Here is a 14608-nt window from a genome sequence, read left to right as displayed (position 1 = left end):
ACACAGCTGAGATTAACTACAAGCTAGGAAATTCATATACAGTTCTTGCATAATGACAATTGTGTTAACAGGAGCCATTAAGAAGCTCTATTGCTCCTAAGATCGTAACATGTGTTTGTATAGACAGGATATCATTTTAGGATTACACTATAATGATTTGGTGCTATTGTTTGAATAAGAATTGCATGAATGTATGCAGCAAGAGATTTCAGTTAAATGTTGTATGCATGTATGTTGATTGTAATGTTTAACACTGGTGTTTGCAGTACATGTCATGTAAGCCAAAATTAGTTTGATTTTTTTTGTTATAGTCTGTTGTGAAAGAATGGAATCACAGTGTAATGGTGCAAGTTTTATTTTTGAATAAAAAACATGACTTTGTAAGACTTTAAGCTACTAAGTATCAAGATTGGAGACATATTGTTATCAGGAGTAGTTGCTCCATCTTTCTTATTACAGTAGAGCTAAAATTGACTTCACTTTTTCATATACATGTTGATGTAATACATGGAATGAAAGCCCTACCATTGTCTCAGGGTGGAAAGCACTTAGGCGTTCTCATCAATTGACTGGAGATCACCAAGTGATGCTGACCCACCATGGTCAAAGTGTCTTTTTTCTCACCATATACAAAACCACCAGCCTTGCAAAATCCTTCCTAAAGTGGCACTCATTATATCATCAAGTGCCGAACTCGATGACTTTCACAATGCTTCTTAATGAATACAAAATTAGTTGCAGCAGCTTGGTAAGTGACTTAACACAATATTGAATTATTCAATTATCCTTTACCGGACAAATTTTGAATTTCTTCCAATTCTCACATTAATGTTTGTTAACGCCAGGATATACCTAGCAGCATGTATTATTTCATGAAAGATAGGATTTGAGCATTTGAACCTGGAAGATATTGTGGAATGCCACATTGTTTACAACCACTGGAGGAAAACAACAAAAATTGGAGCAGGATGGAAGGCTTTTTGTGAAACACAGGCATGCTACTTGTCTTCGAGTTTCCCAATCCAACAATGAACTATGTCTTATTTTGGCCGTGTTTGTAATTGATGTACAATGTCCTTTTAAACTTAGTAAAAATTTGTAAATTACCTATGTCCTTCACATAACATTAAGACTTTCTTATTTCAATTTCCATAAATTATATACATTTTCCTTGTGCTTCATATCCAAATTAGTTTATTTGTAGGCTAGATTCATTTTTTAATTATATTAATCTTTTACTCATTCTCTTGCATTTGAATTTAATAAGAACAATGGGTAACAAAAGTTAAACTACAAGTTGGATCAACTATTCAAGTCAATATTTTGAACAATGGGTAGCGAACTTAACATAGATTAATATATTGTGACATTAACATCATTTGCAGTTAACTGCATGATTATTAACAAATCATGAAGATGCAATAGCTTCATGGTATCTACTTTTTGCACAATTAGATACATAACAAAATTGACCTCAGCTTCATCCTGTTAACCTTGTAGCATGAGTTCTTTATATATGGTTTATTTACTGCAGCTTCAATTTAAAACTACATATGTTTCTTAGTTACTGTGTGAAAAATTGTATTGACAGTGTAACTCATTGAATAAATACTTGACTGTTGCATGAATAAGTAAATTGAATTGATATTTTCATCAATTAATGTTGTTCAAGCAAGAGGTTTCAATTTTACACTGAATGCATCTATAGGTAATGCAATGTTTATAGTTAGTGTCTTAAACAAATGTTGTGTAAATCAAGTTTATTGTACTTTGTATTCAATTATCTGTTGTGGTTAAATGGTATAACAATGTAATGATGTAGCCTTCAATTTTCATTCATAACACAATTTTGATGTAGTTGGTAAGAGCATCATAATTGTGTAATCATGAATTTCATATACTTTTTACACAAAATGTATGACCGTCGATAAGGTTCTAATAGCTGAAATGACATATACTTTTTTCACAGTTTCATTGAATACAAAATTTGTCACAGCTTGATTATCCTAACCTTGCAGAAGCTCTTAATTAAGCAATGTTCCAAATAAATCATAGAAGCTCTTCATTAACCAATTCTAAATTTGTCATTAATGTCCAAAATTGTTGAAACTTATGTACAAATTAATTTTTTCACACTAAAGTAACACACAATCAGCACAAAATCGCTATCGACACATATGTATTGCAAATCCGTAATGACTCTATCGATTCGTAATACCTATCAGATTCTTCACTATGGAAGCAATGACTTCAAAGAATCAGGAGTAAAACAGCTTCAAGAATCAAGATTCAAGAATCAAGATAAGTACTAAAACAAATTTTGAAAACATTGAGTAGCACAAGAATTTTTCACAAAATCTTTTACCAAAGAGTTTCACTCTCTGGTAATCGATTACCAGAAGGTAGTAATCCATTACCAGTAGCCAACGTTGTTTTCAAACTGATTAACAAAGCTGTAATCGATTACCATGAGCATGTAATCAATTACCAATGTTTTAAAAAGTTAGATTTCAAATTTCTAGAGTCACAACTAGTGATAAAACATTTTCAAATCATTTTAAACTTGTGTAATCAATTACACAATACTTGTAATTGATTACCATAGTTTCTAAACATTTTGATTTTCAAATTTAAACATTAAGAGTCACATCTGTTGATGTGTAAATGATTACACCTTGATGGTAATCGATTACCACTGACTTACTTTAAAAAATAAATTACCAAAAGTCACAATTCTTAAAGTGGCTAGTTTTCTGAAGATTTTTTTTTAAGAATCACAACTTTTAAGTGATTAGTTTTTATTTATAAGAGTCACAACTCTTAAAGCGACTAGTTTTGAAGAAATGCCAAGAGTCATAAACTTTTAACTTGAGTCATTGAATGACTATAAATATATGACCATGGCACGAATTTTAAAAAGACTGATTCCTTTCATGATTAACAGATTCCTTTCATAGAGTTTTTGTTCAATACTTTCTCTTCTAAGAAAAGTTCATTGTTCAAAAACTTGTGCTACTCTTCTTCTTCATTCACTTCTTTCTCTTGCCAAAAGATTGAAAGGACTAACCGCCTAAGAATTATTTTACTTCTTCCCTTCTCCCTCTTGACAAAAGATTTCAAAGGACTAACTGCCTGAGATATATTTTGTATCCCCTTCACAGAGAATTCAAGGGACTAACCGCCTAAGAATTCTTTGTCCTAAAACATTGGAGGTTACATCCTTTGGGGTACAAGTAGAGGGTACATATACTTGGGTTGTTACACTGAGAACAAGAGAGCATACATCTCTTGTGGATCAGTTCAAGTGGAGGATACATCCACTTGGTTGTTCAAAGAGAACAATGGAGGATACATCCCTTGTGAATCTTTGGGTTGTAAAGGATTTTACAAGGTTGAAAGAAATCTCAAGAACCGTTGGTTGCTTGGGGACTGGATGTAGGCACGGGTTGTTGCTGAACCAGTATAAATCTTGTGTTTGTCTTCTTCTTCCCTACACTCTTTAATTTCCACTGTATACTTTTAATTGCTGCTTTTACTTTTGGTTAAGTTTTTGTTTCTATTCTTTACTTTCTTAACTTAGTACTAAAAGCCTAGTTGAATCTAGTAACATTAAGAAGGATAAATTTTTAATTAGTCAAGAAATATTAATAATTAATTCAACCTCCCCCCCCCTTCTTAATTATTCCGAGGCCACTTGATCCAACAAGTGGTATCAGAGCAGGTTTCTTGAGAAAAGTTTCACAACTTCAAGATTCATGGCCTCCTCAAATTCTCTGTTTCCGGAAGGAAACTCCATCCATAGGCCACCTATCTTTAATGGTGAGGGTTACCACTATTGGAAAACAATAAAGCAAATATTTATTGAAGCCATAGATTTAAACATTTGGGAAGCAATAGAAATAGGACCTTATGTACCCACCATAGTAGATGCAAGCACTAGCACAACAACAGAAAAACCTAGAGATTAATGGACTGAAGAAGATAGAAGAAGAATCCAATATAATCTTAAAGCCAAAAACATTATTACTTCTGCCCTAGGAATAGATGAATATTTTAGATTGTCAAACTGTTCGAATGCAAAGGATATGTGGGATACTCTCCAACTTACACATGAAGGCACCAGTGATGTGAAAAGATCTAGAGTCAATACCCTTACACATGAATATGAATTATTTAGGATGAACACTAATGAGAACATCCAAAGCATACAGAAAAGATTCACACACATAGTCAACCAATTTGCCTCCTTAGGAAAAACCTTTCCAAATGAAGATTTAATCAATAAAGTTTTGAGATGCTTAAGTAGGGAATGACAGCCCAAGGTAACTGCCATTTCTGAAAATAAAGATCTTTCCTCTATGTCTCTTGCCACTCTTTTTCGCAAATTGCAGGAACATGAAATGGAACTTCAATGTCTCAACCAAAATGAAGAGACCGACAAAAGGAAAAGAAGCATAGCACTCAAAGCCTCCTCCTCAATGCAAGAAGAAGAAGAAGAAGAAGAATTTGATGATGAAGAGGGCTTCTCACTCTTTGTAAAGAAGTTTCATAAATTCGTTAAAATAGAAGAATGGAGAGAAGCCATAACTTCAACAATGGGAGGAGATCTCAAGAAGTCTCTCCAACACTTAAATGCTATAAGTGTAATCAACCCGGTCACATAAAGGCAAACTACCCCTCAAATGAGTCATGGCCCGAGAAGAATGAGAAGAAAAGCTATAAATAAAGAAGATCCAAGAAGGCGTATATTGCTTGGGATGACAATGACTCATTCGATGGTTCGGAGAAGGAGATCAACCTTCAATCCAAGGACTATGAAAGTGATGAGAACATCTCTCAAGAAGTTTAAGGAAGAAAAACAAAAGTCTGACTTCCATCTTTAAAGATCTAAGCACTTGAATCATGAAAAAGGTAACATCAAAACCATTCTCTTTTAAATTAAGTTGGTTGAAACTTTCATTTCAATTAACTTGTTTATATGATGACTAACAAAATTTTATTTGTTTGTCTTGGTTGATTGCTATTGTGAATTTGTGCTTATATGTTTGATTGAGTTATTTTCTTTCTCAAAGCATGAAGTTTATTTTTTTTAAAACAAATATTTGATGATGTCTATGATTCTTGCATGATTTTTAATATGATATGTGAATTACTTGCTTAAGAGTCATTCATGAAGCTTTTTTTAAAATCCATTATGTTATATATATGTATTTTTATATAAAAGTTTTCAGATATAAAGTTTTTTTTTTCTGAAAAATGTGTTATCAAGCATAAGCATGATAAAGATATTGAGCATATAGGTTTCAGAGAAAATAATGTTTACATGATTGATATGAAACAACAACTTTCTGATTATAGGATTTGTCATACCCTAATTTCGTCCGGGGACCTTTGCTTGATGACATGCGACCATTCTTTGGTCCTTGTGAGGTGCTTGGCATCCATCATTAGGCAATTTGTGAAATTCCAGGACATGCCGAAAAACCAAAAAAATATTGATGCACAATCCGTAAGTTTCCGTGACACACCGGAAATCAAATGGAAGCATCGTTGCATAATTAAGAGAGGTTCCGTAACATTCCGTAAGTCAAAAAGGGGATGATTATGTAATCCGCAAGGTTCCGTAACATTACGGAAAGAAAACAAGTATCGTTACGAAATTCGTAAGTTTCCGTAACTTTACGAAAAAAGAATCACCAAAAAAAGCCAAAGGGGGGTGTATTTAGTAAAATGGGGGGTGCAAATAGTAATTTTCGAATCTGGGCCCTTCTAGAGGTTTCTGGGCAATTTCTTGCTTAAGGTTGAAGTAACCTAGCTCGCCTGGGCGAGCTAGGTGGCCACCACACCCCCCATTTTGTTGGAAAATGGGATTCCGGGGCTTCCGGGACACCCATAATGCTTCCGTAAAATTCCCATAACTCTAAATAAGCATTACTAACTTAATACGGGTGAGACGGAAGAGAAAAAAAGAAGAAAATCAAGTCCTATATGCTTCCGTAAGGCTTCCGTAACTTTTCCGTAAATTACGAAAGAAGGGGGGTGAACTTATCAAAATTGGGGGGGTGCAAATAGCAATTTCGAAATTTTGAATTGGGCCTTCCAGAACGTTTTTTGAAGCTGGGTTGCTTCTGGAGGAAGCAACCCAGCTCGCCTGGGCGAGCTAAGGTCGCCTGGGCGAGCTGAGCGGCAACCTCCTCCCCCTTTTTCCTATAAAAAGGCTGAAGGGGGCTGTTCTAAGGATCCCTCAGCCCCCTGGCTATGTATTTCAGCTGTTTTGGGTAAAAAAAATTGTTTCCGTGAAGAGAATCCAAGCCGAGGTGCTTCCGTAACGCTTCCGAGATGTTTCCGTAAGCAAATCCGTGAAGGTTTCCGTCCGTTCTTCATCGTTCTTCATCCGTTCTTCGTTCTTCAACGGGTAAGTTTTCGAATCCGAGACTTTCAATTCATTTCTTGTTTTTTAAGCTTTCATCTTTATTTTCGATTTCTTTTCTTCCGTCTTTAACGCGCTTTTACCGTTTATTTAAGCCGTTTTCTCACCTAATAAATGATAAAATGAATTTCAACCGATCATTTGTGTTGTAATCTCATTTAATCACTTTTAAAATGAAATCTAACCGATCGTTCACGCTATAACCTCGGTTAAACAAAAAAAGTAAAATAATAATAAAATAATCAAAATATCTTGAAAAATAATAATAAAATAAACAAAATATCTTTGAATAAAATAAAACAAAAAAATCAATCGGACGTTTTTCTTTGAAAGTTTCCTTGAATGAATTGATTAATAACCAAAGTGAAACTAAGACTAAAATAGACTCACAAATCAAGTTTTGTCCGAAAATCACTAAAAACCGTTTTAAGGTCCAACGCCTTAAACGGTCCTCTTTGCTTTTATTGGTTAACATGGACCGTTCAAAAGCATAAAATCAACATGTAACTTTACCGCTTTTGAAAGAACTACGTAGGTCTGAGTTCCTCATTGAGGATACGTAGGAGCAAAAGCCCCGCTTTTGTTGACCACCCCAAGAGATCGTTAATGGTCCAATGCCTTAACGTTTCTCTCCTTTCAAAAACAAGAGATCGTTAATGGTCCAACGCCTTAACGTTTCTCCCCTTTCAAAATCAAAAGACCGTTTAATGGTTCAACACCTTAAATGACCTTTTGTTCAATAAAAACATATTTTGCAAAAAAGACAAAAACAACTTAACCAAACACTTTGTTCCGAAAGAACTACGTAGGTCTGATTTCCTCATCGCAAATTGAGGAATACGTAGGAGCAAAGGGAAACACCCTTGTTGACCACAAAAAGAGAAAAATATAAAAAGGGTATAAAGGATATAGAGACATAAAAAGGGAACATAAAAAATCAAAGTCATGTTTGCACATTCGATTAAAGGCTGCCGTCCCTTAGGACGGACGTGTGGGGTGCTAATACCTTCCCCGTGCGTAAATACAACTCCTGAACCTTTCACTTAAAAGTTCGTAGATCGCGTCTTTTCCAGTTTTTCCGACGTTTTCCTCAAATAAACGTTGGTGGCGACTCCGCGCGTATTCCTTTCGTGGAACACGCATCCCGCGAGTCTCGCGTCGCCCTCCCGCCGAAGGGTAGGTTGCGACAGGATTGTATTAGACCATATTCCCATAAAATGTGACAACACAAGCACCATAAATATATCTAAGAACCCAGTCCTTCACTCTAGAACCAAGCACATAGAAATTAGGCATCATTTCCTTAGAGATCATGTCCTAAAAGGTGATCGTGTTCTAGAATTTGTACATACAAAAAAACCAACTCGCAGACATCTTCACAAAACCACAACCCAAAGATTCTTTCTACACCATTAGAAGAGAATTAGGACTTTTAGATGCTAGTGACTTAGACAAAATGATTTGTTTTATGTTATGATGACTTATTTGATACATATGCTTTTATTTTGATTTGTGGATAATTTATTATCTTGTTTTATTTTTATAAGTTTCTCCTTTTTTTCTTGTATGTTTATCCATTTATGTATGATTTTATTTTACGTACTTTAGCCTTTTTGATGTTGCCAAAGGGGGAGAGAAAAATAGGTATTTTAGAAATCAAGATATTATATTTTCAAAGTTTTAAAGTTAAGCATGAATTCAAAAAGAAAAGGGGAGAAAGAGATGAGTGAACGGTAGAACAAAACTTGTATGTATCCTCTTGATTTCAGGATTGTCATCATCAAAAAGGGGGAGATTGTGGAAGCAATGACTTCCAAGATTATTTTGATGATGCCAAAGAATCAAGAGCTAAGCAAGTTTCAAATAATCAGGAGTCAAAAAGCTTCAAGAATCAAGTTTCAAAGAATCAAGATTCAAGAATAATCAAGTTTCAAGATTCAAGATTCAAGAAAAATCAAGTTTCAAGAATCAATATTCAAGAACAATCAAGATCAAGATTCAAGACTCAAAATTCAAGAATCAAGATAAGTACTAAAAAAGCTTTTCAAAACATTGAGTAGCACAAGAATTTTTCACAAAATCTTTTACCAAAGAGTTTTACTGTCTCGTAATCGATTACCAAAAGGTAGTAATCGATTACCAGTAGCCAACATTGTTTTCAAACTGATTAACAAAGTTGTAATCGATTACCATGAGCATGTAATCGATTACCAATGTTTTAAAACATTAGATTTCAAATTTCTAGAGTCACAACTAGTGATAAAACATTTTCAAATCATTTTAAACTTGTGTAATCGATTACACAATACTTGTAATCGATTACTAGAGTTTCTAAACGTTTTGATTTTCAAATTTAAACATGAAGAGTCACATCTGTTGATGTGTAATCGATTACACCTTGATGGTAATCGATTACCAGTGACTTACTTTGAAAAATAAATTACCAAAAGTCACAATTCTTAAAGTGACTAGTTTTCTGAAGATTTTTTTTAAGAATCACAACTTTTAAGTGACTAGTTTTCTGAAGATTTTTTTTAAGAATCACAACTGTTAAGTGACTAGTTTTTTTTATAAGAGTCACAACTCTTAAAGTGACTAGTTTTGAAGAAATTTCTAGGAGTCATAAACTTTTAACTTGAGTCATCGAATGACTATAAATATATGACCATGGCACGAATTTTAAAAAGACTGATTCCTTTCATGATTAACAAATTTCTTTCATAGAGTTTTTGTTCAATACTTTCTCTTCCAAGAAAAGTTCATTGTTCAAAAACTTGTGCTACTCTTCTTCTTCATTCACTTCTTTCTCTTGCCAAAAGATTCAAAGGACTAACCGCCTGAGAATTATTTTGTTTCTTCCCTTCTCCCTCTTGACAAAAGATTTCAAAGGACTAATCGCCTGAGATATCTTCTATTTCTTACAAAAGATTTCAAAGAACTAACCGCCTGAGATATCTTTTTCCATTTCCCTTTATACCAAAGATTTCAAATGACTAACTGCCTGAGATATCTTTTGTATCCCCCTCACAGAGAATTCAAGGGACTAACCGCCTAAGAATTCTTTGTCCTAACACATTGAAGGGTACATCCTTTGTGGTATAAGTAGAGGGTACATCTACTTGGCTTGTTATACTTAGAACTAGAGAGGGTACATCTCTTATGGATCAGTTCAAGTGGAGGGTACATCTACTTGGTTGTTCAAAGAGAACAAGGGAGGGTACATCCCTTGTGGATCTTTGGCTTGTAAAGGATTTTACAAGGTTGAAAGAAATCTCAAGAACCGTTGGTTGCTTGGGGACTAGATGTAGGCACGGGTTGTTGCCGAACCATTATAAATCTTGTGTTTGTCTTCTTCTTCCCTACACTCTTTAATTTTCATTGTATACTTTTAATTTCTGCTTTTACTTTTGGTTAAGTTTTTGTTTCTGTTCTTTACTTTCTTAACTTAGTAGTAAAAGCCTAGTTGAATCTAGTAACATTAAGAAGGATAAATTTTCATTTAGTCAAGACACATTAATAATTAATTCAACGCCCCCTTCTTAATTATTCTGAGGTCACTTGATCCAACATTCACTTAGGCTCTTACAGGAGTCATGACTACTATAGGAGGCATGTTTTTCTTTTCTTAACTCTTTTAGTTTTTCCTTCTTTCTTTTTCCCTTATTTTTTCCCTCTCACCTTGACTTATTTTTACCCTCTCTTTTCCTTTTTCTTTTCTTTCTAGTTTTTCTTTCCTTAACTTGAGGGAACTCAACTCATCTAATATTCTAGATAGAGGGTCCTTATGACTAGTACCCTTACCATTAACACTAAATGAATCATGACTCATGTTAGTTCCTAGAATGGCTCAAGAAACCTCTAGAGTAGAGTAGAAAAACTATAAAAAAAAGACTCAAGAAACCTCTAGTTTTGGCACTTGTTTTCACAATAATTTTCAATTGAAATTTCAGAACTAGGATTGGTATAAAATAGGCACCAATTATAGAACAAATTTTGAGCCAAAACAACAAGCACACTTTCCTTTCACTTTTTTTTTTCCTGGACACTGATTTTTCTGCCAACTTGTGAGATTTTTCTTATTTTTTCCTTTAATCCAAATCACTTGGTTCTTTTTTTATAATTTTGGTCCCGATGTCTAGAAAATTAAGTAAAAGTTTCAGCTCAAAAAACTTAGTGACCAATTTCCAGTAATTTATACAAGTTCGTATGTTCAAGCTGCCAGCACCAGCGATTTCAACCTAGAAATCAAGAGTAGTGTTTATGTTGCTTAAGGCTTGGATAGTTACAATTTGTGTTTGCTTATGCTAAATTATCTTGAATAAAACAATTCAAGAGAGCTTAAGACTTATTTTGATTCACAAATCCAGCCACAACTCAGCACCACAACTCAACTTCATCATAGGCATCATGTAGGAAACTTAGAAAACAAAAAGAAAGTTCAAGAACAAGACTACTTCTAGGAATTGATTTAGAACATGTTATGAACTAAATAACATGCATGAATTAGACTCAAAATTCAAAAGATAGGCTAAGAATGACAAGAATACATGAAAAAATGTATCTAGAATTCAATCAACAAAATAAAAATTCAACACAAACTTAGAACATAATGTGACAATCACTATGACTAAACATGACTCTAAGACAACATGGATTAAGTGATTTACACTTAGATTTTTGTGCTTTTTTTTTCTAATCAATATTTTGGAAGAAAATTTAGATCTAAAGGTTCAGCACAAGAATATTATGAATGAAAAATGATAGAACCTAAAATCAACACAAAAACATGATTCAAGAGTAGATCTACAAAATTTGAACCATAGAAATGCAAGAACAAGTGTAGATCTAAGATTTAATCGGTTTTTTTTTTTGAATCTACTCTAAACAGCACCAAACCACAAGAAAATGGAGGATATACATGGAGAATAAGATGAAGAACAAGGAATTAAAGAGAATTCACCGAACAAAAAGATAGAGGAAGCAAAAGAACATCACCTAGATGAAGATGCTCTTGATACCACATGATGCAAGCTCCATTGGAGCTTGTAGGCCTAGGATCTTCTTCATCAATGGATTCCTTTGCTTCTTGGAAGATAAATGGCAGCGGAATGGAGAAGGAAGAGAGAGAGGAGACGCCACTTCAAGGAGAAGATGAGTCTAGAAGAAGCTCACCACCATAGGAGGCCATGGATAAGAGCTTGGAGGAAGAAGGAGATGAATGAAGGGAGAGGGAGAGAAGAGCACGAAATTTTGTGCTCTAAATGAGCTTTGAAATCTGAAGTTTAATATTCAAATGATCAAAGTTCCAAAAAAATGCACACACATGACCTATATTTATAGCCTAAGTGTCACACAAAATTGGAGGGAAATTCAAATTTCACTTGAATTTGAAATTGAATTTGTGGAGCCAAACTTTGGAGCCAAAATTTCACTAATTATGATTACTGAATTTTAGTTATGGTTCAGCCCACTAATCCAAGATCAATTCCAAGATTCTCCACTAAGTGTGCTTAGGTGTCATGAGGCATGAAAACCATGAAGGACATGCACAAAGTGTGACTATATGATGTGGCAATGGGGTGTAGTATGCAAATGCTCACCTCCCCCTCTAAAATTTAATTGGATTGGGCTTCTACCAATTCAATTAAATTTATTTCCAACCACACACATCAAATATCCACTTAGTGCATGTGAAATTACAAAACTACCCCTAATACAAAAACTAGTCTAGGTACCCTAAAATACAAGGGCTGAAAAATCCTATATTTCTAGGGTACCCTACCTACATTATGGATCCCTAAATACAAGGCCCAAAAATAATGAAACCTTAATCTAATATTTACAAAGATAAGTGGGCTCGTACTTAGCCCATGGGCCCGAAATCTACCCCAAGGCTCATAAGAACCCTAGGGCCTTCTCTTGCATCTCTAGCCCAATCTACTTGGAGTTTTCTATCCAATGCCCTTGCGGGGTAGGATTGCATCAATACCTCTAGAAAAAAGCCATGTAATATATGGATCATTGGGAGTAGTTATTAGAGACCCCTAGATAGTATCCTATAGGCCCCTAAAATAGGGGCACAAAGCGAACACGCTGCGTGCCTTTTAAACACTGTCATGCATATAACCTAAATGTCATGTACGCCTTTGTTGTATGATTATTTGAGGATATTGTCATGCTGTGTAAATCCCCCTGTTGCGCTTTTGCGCATCTGCATCATGCCATCACACATGCGTTGTATGTGGGTCTCGTCTTTTGTCGAGGGAAGTCGGAAGATCCATATCGTCTTCTTAACTGCACACATGGGGCACTGCGCCCCCAAATGCGCAAGTAAGGAGAGATGATTTTCTGGGCTCTCTTGTCCATAAATGCATTCATATCATGCATCGCATAAACATCTCTTCAACATCATAATGAACATATCGTTCCTGCATTTGTCTGTTATCACATTCAAGCCTCACATTTTGCATGAGTCACTGCATCATCATGCATATGTGTTCAACATACTTTTTGTTCTACATGTTTGCTCATACATGATCCTTTTGTTTTCCTTTACAAAACAAAAACAAAAAAAAAGGGAAGCATGAAAATTCATGATGCATTCTTAGTTGCATGTGTTAGGTACCATGAGCCAACCATGTTGGGATCATAAACCTATTTCTAAAATAAATAAATAAAAACACAAACAACAAAACAAAATGATTGATCATGGTACCTAATGCATGGTTAACTAAGAAAGGATGTCTCTTCGGGCATCTCAATCTCATAATTACATTTTCCATGCATAGCATGCGTATTCCCGAGTCTTTTATCCCTATGAAATGTTGTTGAAGTATTGGTGATCAAAATTGCCATTCCCTGGGTTATGGTGTTGAACCAAGCTCGTGCTTTTACGAAAAGGTTCATCGAGTCAAGTTGAAGTAAAGAAGTAACCATCTTGCAAAATTGGGGCAAAAGATGGATTGTGTTACATCATTGCTTCATCTACTGCCAAACACGTTTAGGATTGTTGATATCCTTGTTACTTCCAGCTTCACCTTGACAAAGATGTCATGGACCATGTTGAAAATCTAAATTGATTCAACCCCATGTCCTGCATAAAAATTCGCAATACTTCAACTATGCATCATTCGCATACATCCATGCTTTTCATTGGTTGCATTGCTCATTACATTCTTTCCTTGAAAAATAAAATAAAATAAAATGAACTTAATCATTGTTATAAAAAAAAACATGCTTTATGGTGCCCTCACCAAACCTGTGCTAGAGCTAGAGTAATGGGTGAAGTAGAGGAGGTACAAGAGAAGATGAAGGCCGGCATGGAGGCCATGAAAGAGCAAATGGCCACAATGATGAAGGCCATGATTATCATGAAGAAGATAATGGAAGCCAGTGTGGTTGCAGTTGCCGCTACCAGCACTGTTGCTAAGGTGAACCCGATGCCCCCATCTGGCCTCAACGAAATGAATCATCCAACCTCAGCTATGGTAGGCAAAGATTTGGGAAGTACGGGCGGCCCCCATGATGTGCAAATTCAAAACGAGCACGCCTTTCCGCCATATGGCTTGCCTCTCAACTATACGCCACCCAATGTGGCATACACTTCCAATAAGAATGTCAATAACTCCACTCCTATACCCATTGAGAGCCAACAACCCCAAACTGATCATGCACGTGTCTCTTAAACCGTGGGGGAGACACATGAAATTCCCCACCACAATCTAGATGACTTCGAGCCTTGCCTCGGATATGCCACTGAAGGGCAAGCAGTTGGTGGTATACCCCTACAAAACCCTTTGGAGGGCCCTCAGTATCATCCCCAGCTACACCTCTTGTATGTCACAACAAGTAAAAACCATCATGCTATGGCAAAAATGGGAAAGTTGGATCATCTAGAGGAAAGGCTCAGAGCCGTTGAAGGAGGTGAAGATTATGCCTTTGCTAACCTAGAAGAGTTGTTCCTAGTACCCAATATCATCACCCTCCCAAGTTCAAGGTGCTGGACTTTGACAAGTACAAGGGGACTACTTGCCCCAAGAACCATCTAAAGATGGGGGCATACGCAAAAGATGAGGAATTACTAATACATTCCTTTCAAGAAAGTCTTACTGGGGTAGCTGTTACCTGGTACACTAACTTGGAACCTTCCTGAGTCCATTCTTGGAAGGACCTAGTGGT

The sequence above is a fragment of the Glycine max genome, chromosome 19 (assembly GCF_000004515.6).
Source record: "Glycine max cultivar Williams 82 chromosome 19, Glycine_max_v4.0, whole genome shotgun sequence".
Taxonomy (NCBI): domain Eukaryota; kingdom Viridiplantae; phylum Streptophyta; class Magnoliopsida; order Fabales; family Fabaceae; genus Glycine; species Glycine max.
The sequence above is the reverse complement of the archived record's forward strand: the minus strand, read 5'-3'. Positions refer to the sequence as shown.